The sequence below is a fragment of the Podarcis erhardii genome (assembly GCF_964252035.2).
Source record: "Podarcis erhardii genome assembly, chromosome: 1".
In the NCBI taxonomy this organism is placed as follows: Eukaryota; Metazoa; Chordata; class Lepidosauria; order Squamata; family Lacertidae; genus Podarcis; species Podarcis erhardii.
In genome coordinates this window covers 58,348,302-58,360,758 of record NC_138497.1, presented here as the reverse complement: position 1 = coordinate 58,360,758, position 12,457 = coordinate 58,348,302, and the positions used below count along the sequence as shown (strand labels likewise).

Below are 12,457 nucleotides of genomic sequence, written 5' to 3'. Positions count from 1 at the left end.
TATTAAAGGCATCTATCTAGTTCTATCATTTCCATTCTTTCGGGCCCACCTAGTTCTGACATGGAATTGAAATTGTCTATTGACAGGAGACACACCTATTAGGATCCCAGTCTCTAATAAATAGTTATGAAAGCAGTGTGTGTGTGCAATATTCAGGGAATCTAATGACACCCATCAATAGAACAGGGTAAGCATGCCACTTTAATCTTATCTCTCAAGTTGGGAAAGAGCTGTTCTGTAAACAGGACCAAAGCAGTACATGAGTTTACTGATTCCACCTGGTGTAAGTTGGCTGGAATAGGACTGGGTATGAAAGGAGGTCAACCCTTTTCCTTCCAGTTCTACACTGTAAAAATGGGGAATCCTCGGCCCTTCATAGAATCATGGAATTGTATGTATAGGAATCTTTACTAAAACATCCAAGGGAGTCCGTTTCACGGTTGACCAGCTTTGGCCACCAATAAAGTTCTTCCTGATACAGTGAACGCTTGGGCTGCGAACATGATCCGTGCGGGAGGCAGGTTCGCAACCCACAGCGTTCACAACCTGCAGTGTTGCGTCTGCGCATGCGCGAGCGCCGAAAGTAATCTATTCTGATACTTCCGGGTTCGGCACGGTGCACAACCTGAAAAGCACAACCTGAAGCATCTGTAACCTGAGGTATGACTGTATTTAGGTGGGATTTCCTTTCTTGAATCTATCGGGGTCCTACCCTCTGGAGCAGGAGGAAACAAGCTTGCTCCATCTTCCATGTGACAGCCAATAATATATTTGAAGGTAGCTATCGTATCTCATCTCAGTCTCCTCTTATCCAGGGTCAATCAACTACAACTCCCATCAGCCCTAGCAAGCATAGCCAATGGTCAGTGATTTGTTCTTCAGCAAATCTGAGTTGCTCTTCAGCAATATTTGGAGGGTCAAATGTTCCCTACATCTAATGTAGTGGAACAATGGATGCATCTCTGGCATCTAGATTTACACACACACACACACACACACACACGGATGGGAAAGGTTGGGGATGCTCAGAATCACTGAGGATTCTATGGAGAAAGATCACGTGACCTTCCATTATGTTAAATGTAACACAACCTACTGGTTTTCTAGTCTGCATGGAACCAACAAACAGTGGGGGTATATTCAATATTTGGCAGGTGACATGACATTGCTAAACTTGACTTGGTGGCTCACAAGCTGTGAAAGCCTGATTTAAGAAATGACAAGGAAAGGGGAGAATATCTAGAAAATAGAATCAGAAACAGGAGTTTGTATCTATATGTCAGAAATGCTTCTTTGTAATTCAGATATATTTTGGACTCATTGCTTTTTCTTTTTTAAAAGTCAATTGCTGTTGGCAATGTATTGCTAAGAAAGAAAGCAGCCCTCTTTATCATCACTCTGATCCCTGGTAAGCTGGGAAGTGCAAGAACCACATTTGGCGATTGACAAGAGCAGTGTTGCAGCAAAGTTGGGATCAGGTCAACAATGCCTTCCCTTTGCAAGCTGCCTTGGTGGTCCAATGAGTTCAGTGCCCAAACCCTGATACTAGAACCCAGGCCTAGTATGTTGCAAGTTGTTATACAGAGAAAATTATGTTCTTTCTACTCTCTGAATCCTGAATCACTCTACTTTTTCTATTCTCTCAAATAATCTATTGATTTACTGTTACATTCCTCAAACAAACACTGCCTCGTCTTCTCCATGGGAAATGAATAATGATTGAGATGCCTACATATTTGACTTCCCTCCATCACAGAAGGACGAGGAACAAAGCATCTGTGTAACTAGCAAAAATTAAAGATTTCTATACGTTAGAGAGTTGTGTTCTGACATGAATTAGCACTTTTCATTTGATGTAATAGTTTCATGCAGTCTTCATGCTGACAGCAAGTAATGTTTAAATCAGCTCCTGCCTTGTAGGAAACCTGTAGTTAGACTTAATTTTCATCATTAAAAATAATAATAATCTGGAAATACTACACAATTAGCACGAGTAATAGAAGGATGGGTCACAGCCTAGTGAAAGAATTCCTGTTTTGTATATAAAAAGACTCATATTCAAATACTCAAGCAGCACACGTGATCAACCAAGGAAGAATCCTGCCTGAGATCACAGAGAGATATTGGAGATCAGGATTAATAGAATCAGTCTAGGTATCCCAGTGGTCTGCTTCAGTATAAGGCAGCATGTTTTAGCCCGTTCTGGAGTACAAATGTATTCTATTCTGCCTTGATTAGACTACAACAGGAATACTGTGTCCAGTTCTGGGCACCACAATTTAAAAAGGATATTAGCAAGCTGGAGTATGTGCAGAGGAGAGTGACCAAGATGACCAAGGGTCTGGAAACCAAGTCTTACAAGGAACAGTTGACTGAGTTGAGGATATTTAGCCTGGAGAATAGGAGAATGAGAGGAAATATTATAGCCATCTTCAAATATCTAAGGGGCTGCCACGTGGAAGATGGAGCAAGCTTGTTTTCTCCTGCTCCGGGGGCTAGGACCTGAACCAATGGCTTCAAGTTATAAGAAAGCAGATTCCGACTAAACATCAGAAAGAATTTTCTGATGGTAAGAGCTGTTCCGACAGTGGAACAGACTGCCTCAGACAGTTGTGGACTCTCCTTCTTTGGAGATTTTTAAGCAGAGGTTGGATAGCCATCTGTCATATATGATTTAGTTGAGATTCCTGTATTGCAGAGGGTTGATTCAATGGCCTTTGGGATCCCTTCCAACTCTATGATCCTATCATTTTAAGTTTGATTGTCCAGGAGTGGCAGGGATGTATTGTTGCTTGGATGGAGCCATATACAACACTCTCCTTGGCAAAACTGGGTCAGTATGATTTGTGGAAGGGAGAGATATAGGTCAAGCATTTTCTAGGGATCTAGACAAGAACCTCTTCCATCTAGGCTGATCTTCTTGAAGCAAACTTTTTTTTCAAGGACCCATATCACCCCATAAGACATATTAAGCAAAACATAGCTACAGCAAAATATGTATTTGGGACTATGTGCCTGCTTGCACTTTATTCCTGGGTGATAAACCCCACTTTTGCCTTGCTTGTCCTTGTCAAGATATGATACCTTCGTCTCCCCAGTTGTGTGCCTATTAGTATTATGTATAAAGGGGTGGTGATTAACAGCTAGTTGAGAGAGGGTCACCCACCCATATGTCCCCTGGCACAAAGCCACTTCCTTTCTACCTTAATGACCCATACTTAGGGGGCTATTATGAAGAACCTGTCCTGGTTATTCCAACAATTAAATCTTTGCTGGACCCAGGAATTAGGAGGGACTCAAAAACACTATAAAACACCCGCCCTACTCAAAACACTATAATGGCCCAAGCAGGTTCGTAGTGCAGTGCAAAAACAAACAGCAATCCTGCAGGTGGACAGCAGTTGCATATAGCCTTCTAGCAGAAGCAGGAAGCCGACACATGCAGAATTTCAGGTGGGGAGACCAATGGTTGTGTGAAGCGATCCTCAGTTTATCCCCCACAAGAAATAGAAAAAGAAAGCCCCAGTATTTTGACATTTTAAGAGTGGGTTTCCTTTTCATTGAAAAGAAGCGGAAAGAATTCAGAACCGAAATACTCTGGTGATATAGAGCCAGCACAAAAGGCAATACGGGAAAAGAAACTTCAAACAATTCTCAAAGCCCCCGTTGAAAGCAGATCCAAAACACTGCATGGAGTTGAACACACACATGCCAGAATTCTTTTTCTTCTTCATGGGGACATGACCTATTTTTTCACCCTGAGACTTCCTTGAAAGAGGATTTTGTCACACCCACTTGTAAAGTCAATAACAACAACAATAATAACAATAACAATAATTATTTTTTATACCTCGCCCATCTGGCTGGGTTTCCCCAGCCACTCTGGGCGGCTTCCAACAAAATATTTAAATAAAAACATCTTCACAACCATTGCAAGGAAAAGTTACAACCTAGCATTGTTTGCTTGACCCATGCCAAGCCTTGGGAAAATGCAAGTTAAAGCCTGGGCAGGCAGAGAGAAAACACATAACTTGGTACCTTACATAAGGAGAGACTGGGGAGACTGGAGACAACTGGAGGTAGCTGACTTTAAGGACTACTCAGAACAAAATTGGAGACCTATTGTAGTGTAGCCTTCCCCAACCTGTTGCCCTCCTGATGTTTTGGACTTCAGATCATTGCCAGTCAGCATGGGCAATGGTCAGGGATGATGGGAGTTGTAGTCTGAAAGATTTGGAGAAAACCTGGTGAGGAAGACTGGAGTTGTGGCTAAAAACTTACCTCATAGGACTGTTAGGAGCCTAATGCTGCACTTCTAAACACATCTAGTCAGAAGTAAATCCCACATAATTCCCAGGTAAATTAGGTTAGGATTGCAACCATAAAAACTGCTTGGAGCTTCTTGGATAAACATGTATACTTTGTGGCATTAGATGGACAGGATATGCCTGTACAGATTCAAGATGTTGTCCTGCGGCAACGTGGTTAAAACCACATAGCAAAAGGCTGACGGGGAGAAGCAGGAATCCCAGATGCTATGTAGTAGTCAAAGCTGTGCTCCTCTGACAAGAGAAGTGGTATCTGAGGTCCTGGTAAGCATCAAGCAAGGAGACAGTGATTGCCTTGAAATGAGGTAGCACAGAGAGAGGCTCCTTATTCTAATGCTTTTGAAAACGTTTGCTAATTTTCATAATGAAGTGATTCCTCATAGTCCATACTCTGATAATTTTACACAGTCATCAATAAGACATTAAGACATCAGGCGCTTTTTTGTAGGAAAACAGAAATACAGTGAAGTGCACAAACAACAGTTATTACTGCCCAAAATAATTTGAGTGTTGCTCAGTTATTAAGTTCTGCTCATTCAAAAAGTCTATAAAACCTGCCATAAATGCTGCTCTACAAATGTGCCACCTTTACAGTGTGCTCAATTTTTATTTTACTCTTCTCTTGCAAACTGCTTTTATTCATTTTTCTTATCTACAGCTATTCAGTTGTCTTTAAGCCCTGCTCCTGTGCCCAACTGCAACTATTTATGTGAAGCCAGTCATATATATATATATTCTGATTTAATCAGAATGCAATATAAATTATCATTTTAAAATGTGGAACCCCATATCACTTTTTTCAGTTCCCCATATTTGTGGCATATTGAGCACAACCAGGTCTTGGGACTCTAATCCAAGTCACTAAACATTAGCTCTTGGGGTCTATATCCCATCTGAGGTTTGTGGTTTAGATCAAACGCACATCCCATGACAGTCTAAACCATCCTTTCTGAGATGATAACCAAAGAAAAACAGCTTATTTTATCAGATGTTTATCTAGAAATGGCCCAGGAGGCACTCAGGGATTTCTATAGCTTTACAAAATAGGGAAATAAGCCGCTAATTCATCTTCTTTTCTCCCTTTCACAAGCAGTGCTGCCTTGACTATAGCTTAGCAGACTCACTGCCAAGATACAAAATGGACAGAGTTTTATTTTCCTTAAGAGCCCAGCCATTTGGCTTGGTTTAATGCCTCTTTAATTGCTTTTCAGTATTTGCACAGCCTTTACTCCTGGTTGAAGTTATATGCTCTTGGATGTTATACTCTCCAGGTTTTTAAAAGAAAGAAAACATTGTGTCTTGTTTTTTGAATGCAGCAACATTGCAATGTTTCTGCAGTACATGCACATAAAAGGATTTAATCAAGCTATATAAATCATGCCAAATAAAGTAGTGGCTTTTAAAAAGATTTATTTTATGTCCTTCCAGCGTGAGCAGCAATATGCATTCTGGCTCCAACAGCCTACCACTTCTAAAGTCTGGTTAGTTCAGGTATCTACAAAACAAAACAACAACAAAAAATAATCCTTGTTCATAGCTTCCTTTTGCAGTGCACCAATTTTCCAAATGCACTTCTCATATAATGAATGGTTCCCTGTCAAATCATGCTAAAACAAGAGGGAGAATTTGTTTGGTAGTTATGCTGTGTTTTTGTGACTGAATGCAACCTTTGATTTGTCTTCAAGGTAGATAGCCATGTGGAAAGTGTATTTCTAGAAATATTTCCTTTCTTAACTACAAGTAATATTGGGCTCTTTCATTCGCTGCTATGCCTACAAGTTGATGTGTGGCTGGCTTCATAACACCTGACAAGTGAATAGTGCCAGCTCTGACACTGGCACCCTGCTTCACCCACTTATGAGTCCTCCAAAAAGCCATAATAGATGCCAGTGAAGATTTGAAGTTACTCACTGCATCACACTCACACAGACACTGTGCAAATGCTGATCCACTGAAAGTCCACTAAAGTTCAGGCACTTTTTTTGGGGGGGGGGCACAAAATGACAGTCTGCCAGTCTGCAGATTAAAACCAGTACCAAATCTAGTGGTCCTTGATTCTTCTTCAATTTGATGTTCAAATCACACATATTCCCAGTAATAATTAAAAAAACAAAGTAAGACATAATAATGTGAAACCCTAATGATACTATAGCCTGCTATTTCACCACTCCTCAATATAATCCTTAATTAATTAATTCTTAGTAGCTTCTGCATCTTTATCTGAAGCCAACTTATAGACTATGGAATCAATTTCAATCCATTACCCCCGAGGATGTGGACAGGCTGCTTGGACGCGTAAAACCAACCACCTGTCTCCTGGATCCTTGCCCATCCTGGCTAATAAAAGCAAGCCGGGAAGGGCTGGGCGATGGGCTCTGCGGGGTGGTGAATGCTTCCCTCTGTGAGGGAACAGATCCGCTGAAAGAAGCGGTCATTAAACCGCTTCTTAAAAAACCATCTTTAGACCCGGCAAGTATGGCCAACTATCGCCCAGTCTCAAATCTTCCATTCTTGGGCAAGGTGATTGAGCGCGTGGTTGCTGAACAACTCCAGGCACACCTGGAGGATGCGTACCATTTGGATCCCTTCCAATCAGGATTCAGGCCTCATCATGGGACTGAAACTGCCTTGGTCGCGCTGGTTGATGATCTCCGGCGAGCTAGGGACAAAGGTGAGAGTTGTTTCCTAGTTCTGCTGGATCTCTCAGCGGCCTTTGATACAATCGACCATAACATCCTTCTGGACCGTCTAGAGGGGCTGGGAGCTGGGGGCACTGTTATACAGTGGTTTCGCTCCTTCCTCCTGGGCCGTGTTCAGAAAGTGGTGGTGGGGGATGAGTGTTCAGACCCCTGGGCCCTCACTTGTGGGGTGCCTCAGGGTTCCGTCCTCTCCCCCATGCTTTTTAACATCTATATGAAGCCGCTGGGAGAGATCATCAGGGGGTTTGGACTGGGTGTCCATCAATATGCAGATGATACCCAGCTCTACCTCTCTTTCAAATCAGAACCAGTGAAGGCGGTGAAGGTCCTGTGTGAGTGCCTGGAGGCGGTTGGAGGATGGGTGGCGGCTAATGGATTGAGGTTGAATCCTGACAAGACAGAAGTACTGTTTTTGGGGGACGGGGGCGGGCTGGTGTGGAGGACTCCCTGGTCCTGAATAGGGTAACTGTGCCCCTGAAGGACCAGGTGCGCAGCCTGGGAGTCATTTTGGACTCACAGCTGTCCATGGAGGTGCAGGTCAATTCTGTATCCAGGGCAGCTGTTTACCAACTCCACCTGGTACGCAGGCTGAGACCCTACCTACCCGCGGACTGTCTCGCCAGAGTGGTGCATGCTCTAGTTATCTCCCGCTTGGACTACTGCAATGCGCTCTACGTGGGGCTACCTTTGAAGGTGACTCGGAAACTACAACTAATCCAGAATGTGGCAGCTAGACTGGTGACTGGGAGCGGCCGCCGAGACCATATAACACCGGTCTTGAAAGACCTACATTGGCTCCCAGTACGTTTCCGAGCACAATTCAAAGTGCTGGTGTTGACCTTTAAAGCCCTAAACGGCCTCGGCCCGTATACCTGAAGGAGCGTCTCCACCCCCATCGTTCTGCCCGGACGCTGAGGTCCAGCGCCGAGGGCCTTCTGGCGGTTCCCTCATTATGAAAAGCAAAGCTACAGGGAACCAGGCAGAGGGCCTTCTCGGTAGTGGCACCCGCCCTGTGGAACGCCCTCCCATCAGATGTCAAAGCGATAAATAACTACCTGACATTCAGAAGACATCTTAAGGCAGCCCTGTTCAGGGAAGTTTTTAATCTGTGATATTTTAGTGTATTTCTGGTTTTTATGGAAGCCGCCCAGAGTGGCTGGGGAAACCCAGCCAGATGGGCGGGGTACAAATAATAAATTATTATTATTATTATTATTATTATTATTATTATTATTACTATCCAGGAACTAGACACTGACTGCAACCCTACCTTCAGAGAAAGGGAGGTTTTCAACATTAGAGAATGCCTCCATGCACTGTATAGAATGGCCTTAAAATGACTCTGAACCAGCTGCTTGTTTGGGAGACTAAAGAATGCTCAGCACTGTTACCTGAATTGTGGATGGCCACGTGTCTGGTACACAGTGGAGAACCAACCCAGTCATAGGCTTCAATTGACAAAGGTTCATTCCCTCTTCCATCAGGATGACCTACAAATGGGCTTAACTAGCTCTTTTTGTTAAAAGCATACATAGGCAGTGTGCTGAATCCATTAATATTGCCAAGTATATATTTTGGGCAGGTCATCAATCTTACTTTATTAACAACACAGTGGCCTCTACAGTTCTGAAGCACTATCAAGAAAAAAGATCTTGTGTACAGAGCCAAGAGAAAGGTTGTGGGGGCTGGTGGGGAAAGACTGACAACTGGGAAATTTGAAATACACTAAACTAGAGCTGACATCCTTTGTAAGTAATGACCACTGGCTTCAATGCAACTTCATTTCAAATAAGTGTGTCTAGCATGGCGCTTAATATGGCTTGCATTAGTAGCAGGAGCAGGGACGCACAGCAGTTTGATCCCTGACCAGCGAGGATAAAGCTGCGCTCTGTTCACTCAGAGGGAGGGGAGGGTGGGAAAGGAAGAGAGCCAGAAACATTTGTCATTTCTGACCACACTTGCTCTCCGCAGTCAGTCTCCAAGTCACTCAATTTTTATTACAACAGAAACAAAACAACTAAACGGGTAGTGAATGAACCCTGTGGGTGTGAGATCAGGATATAAATGACATAAGCTGGTATTGCAGCACTCTGTGAATGAGATGTTAAGGAAGGGAGAAGTTCCTGCCTAGACACCGAACCCAGTGTTAGGCTCAGCACAAGCATGTGAGCATACACCATATCATTCATCATATAGCAGCAATAAGAACAAATACGCTGAAGAGGCGAACTGAATGTAGGATGCACAATTCGTTTGATTCACTCTGAGTGACTTCTGTCATTCTAAATGTGGATGTCTGAGTGGCTTCTTCTTCCTAGGCTTATTTGCATGTCTAAAACTGAGCCCACACATCTCTCACAGCGATGAAACGCATATGTCCCAATCCAGAGAAAGCACATGCAGCACACACAACCATCGCTCCATGCATCCTCAAACAAAACATGACAAAAAGGTGTGAAGCTAACTTGAACCTTGCCTTTCCCAACTTAGAAAGCTTGAAGCTTTTCAGTGGTTCCTAACCAAAAGTGATGCTTCTCTTCATTTCAGAACCTGTATACTAATTCAGTATCACACTACTACTTCGTATGCTGAGACTGGATGGAGGTTTGGTGGTGGGAATATATGAAGATGTCAGAGACCCACAGGGCCAGCACAAGAGACTGAGACTTTCATCTGTATTGTGGTTGCTGTTTCACCACCTCATTGCAGCCTTACTCTGAGGAAGGAGCCTCTGAGGAAGAATGGAAGGGGTGGCAGAGGGCTGCACCAGATGGGTGACTGGCAGCAGCTGCAGCAGCAGAAAGGTCAATGAGTGGGTGACAAGGTATGTAAGATGGAGCCCAGAGCCACCTGCCATTTCCTTCACCCACGACCTGTCTCAGCTTCCTTCAATATAAAGTCAGCCCTGGATACCTTCCACAATCTGTTTCTAAGGGCATTATTAGCCCTGACTGCTGTGGTCTTGCCGAGGACAGGGATGAGTCCTTCCTTTGTTCTGACCAGAATCCACAAATCATTATGGGTGGCATTCAACTGATTTTTTTTGCTAGTTTTGTGCTAGCACTAGCACAAAGGGGTTCCCTCTCCTCTCTCTGCCCACCACCCCAAATCCCACAGAACAGATTTAAGATGCACATGGAGGAGGAGAGCATTCTGTCACATATAGAGAAATCCTTGCACTGATGGAACCTTAGCACAAACTTGAATACAACTCTATCTACTGATGACAATTGTACAATGGTTTACTTTGGTTCAATCAGTGGCTTGCTTTCTTCTCAGGGAAGCACCACAGCTTGGTGGCAGAGCATCTGCTTGTATGGAATAGGCCCTGGTGTCTCCAGGTGTCTCCAGGCAGGGCTGGAAATCTCGCTCTTGCTTGAAATTCTAGCTGTGGCTAGTCAGTGTAGACAAAACTGAGTGAGATAGACTAATGGTCTGACTCAGCTTCCTGTGTTTCTAATATTTCCTCAGGCTCTGTATTATCATGCAACATAGGTATGGTTTAGTCGGGGAGGCTCACCTCTGAACGCACCGGTTTCTAAAATTATTATACTTGATATATATATATTTAAAAGCCTTCAACAGGATGTTCTAAAGTATTGGATCCTCTCAGTCCTCAGGATGGTAGGCCCTTCTCAGATATGACCAGTATTTTCAGGCATATTATTTGATTCTAAACATTTCCCCTTCTTAGGCTTCACACGACGCCATATTGGTAGTGGATATTCAATTTTTCCATTAGATCATCAACAATGTGTTCTTGGGCATGTTGGAAGATATTGAGCTCTATATATTATACTGTACACTTTATTGCCCCAGAGATATATATTTCTGGTTTTGCCCCTTTATAGGGCTGTCCCTGTTATGGAATAACTTGTGCACAGCTGTTAGACATGTATGTTTACTACATATAGAATAGTATTATTGGCTGTAGCGGCCGAAATGATATACTGGAAATAATTAGTTATTTGCATACTGCATATATATGGAATCTGCTTCATTTTATCACAGTAATTTCATATAAAGAAGATTTAGAGAGGGAGAATAGCAGTCCCCCCCCACTGCTCTTTTTATAGCCCATGCAATTTTGTGTGTATGTGTGTGTGTGTGTGTGTATACCCTTATGAGATTATAAATATTCTACAAATGCCATTCAATAGCTGCTTAATCACAGTCACTAAAAACTAGCAGTTAAGAAGGATTTACTATATCTCTGGTATATGATTTCTATTAAAGCATTTAAATTCCAGTTATAAGTTCCATAATTGTAAAGATGTAACTCAAAGAACATCAGCAACTGAATTCCTACATCCACTTTCTTTGCAGTAAGCCCCCTCAATTCACTTTGAAATAACATATACAGGATTGAGTGATATAGACCAGGGGTGGGGGATTGTTTTCAACCTGAGATCCGCTTCCCTTCCTGGGCAATTTTTTAAGGGAGCCACTCAGCAATGTTGAGGAGGGCCAGAAACAAGTGGGTGGAGCAATGGACAAGACCCTTACCTTTATAGAATAGGCCGAATTCCAGCTAGGCAAAAGTCAGAGGTTTCCACACTCCCTTCGCACCAACAAAACTCCTTATCCAGGCAAGCAAGAGGCACCATCACAGTTCAAGGACACAATTCAGCAAAGGCAAAAGCACTTGAGGGCATGGAGCAGGGCCTCTGAGGGGGCCTGGGCAGAATACAGAGTGGCTTGGAGGGCCAACATTTGACATCCAGATTTGAGGTTCTCCACAATGTAAATGGTTAAAGCTACAACAGATTTATAGTGGTCTTAGAACAGTTACCAAGGAACAGAGGTGCTTACTGTTCTTCCATCATCTTCTTCACATTCACCCCATTTCCCACGGAAGCTATGTAGTGTACCTCTTGTATTTTACCAGCGTTTTAAGGTACACCTAAGCCTTAAAATCCTCTTAATCTATGTAGCTAAACAATGATAGTAACAATAGCCATTCTTCTTTCGTTTCATCAAAAACACTCTTTTCTTATGCAAGGTACCGTATTGCAGCATCCAGGGACTGAGCCTATGGCAAAGTTTCCATCTCCCTTATGCTACCTGACCTTTGCCACAAGTTGCTGCTCGCTGCAACTTTTGTTCCTGATGGCAAACTTCAAAAGGTGCCGAGTGTGGTCTCCATTTAGATAAGCAAGCAGTCCTAATGTCTGGATTCTTATCTTCTACAAAGAAAAGAAAAGTCTTTTAGAAAAAGACTATATGGGTGGCTAGGTATATTTTTGTTTCTGGCCTCTTGCTTCCATAGGAATGGTGACATAGGAGCTCACACTTTCAATGTGAAACACTATCTCTTATTTCAACTCTTATTTATGATTCTATGGAGCTAGTGCGTTTTCACCATTACTACCCTAGGTTTGCTAATAAATGAAGTACATTTTTTGTACCTGTGCTCTTTACCTTACAAGT

The 12,457-nt window shown here is 43.0% G+C and overlaps 1 protein-coding gene across 1 annotated transcript in view; it reads right to left on the bottom strand.

The window, feature by feature from the left end:
• ABTB2 (ankyrin repeat and BTB domain containing 2) overlaps nucleotides 1–12,457 on the bottom strand; it is a 162,129-nt gene that overhangs the window by 79,972 nt on the left and 69,700 nt on the right. The window lies entirely within an intron of this gene.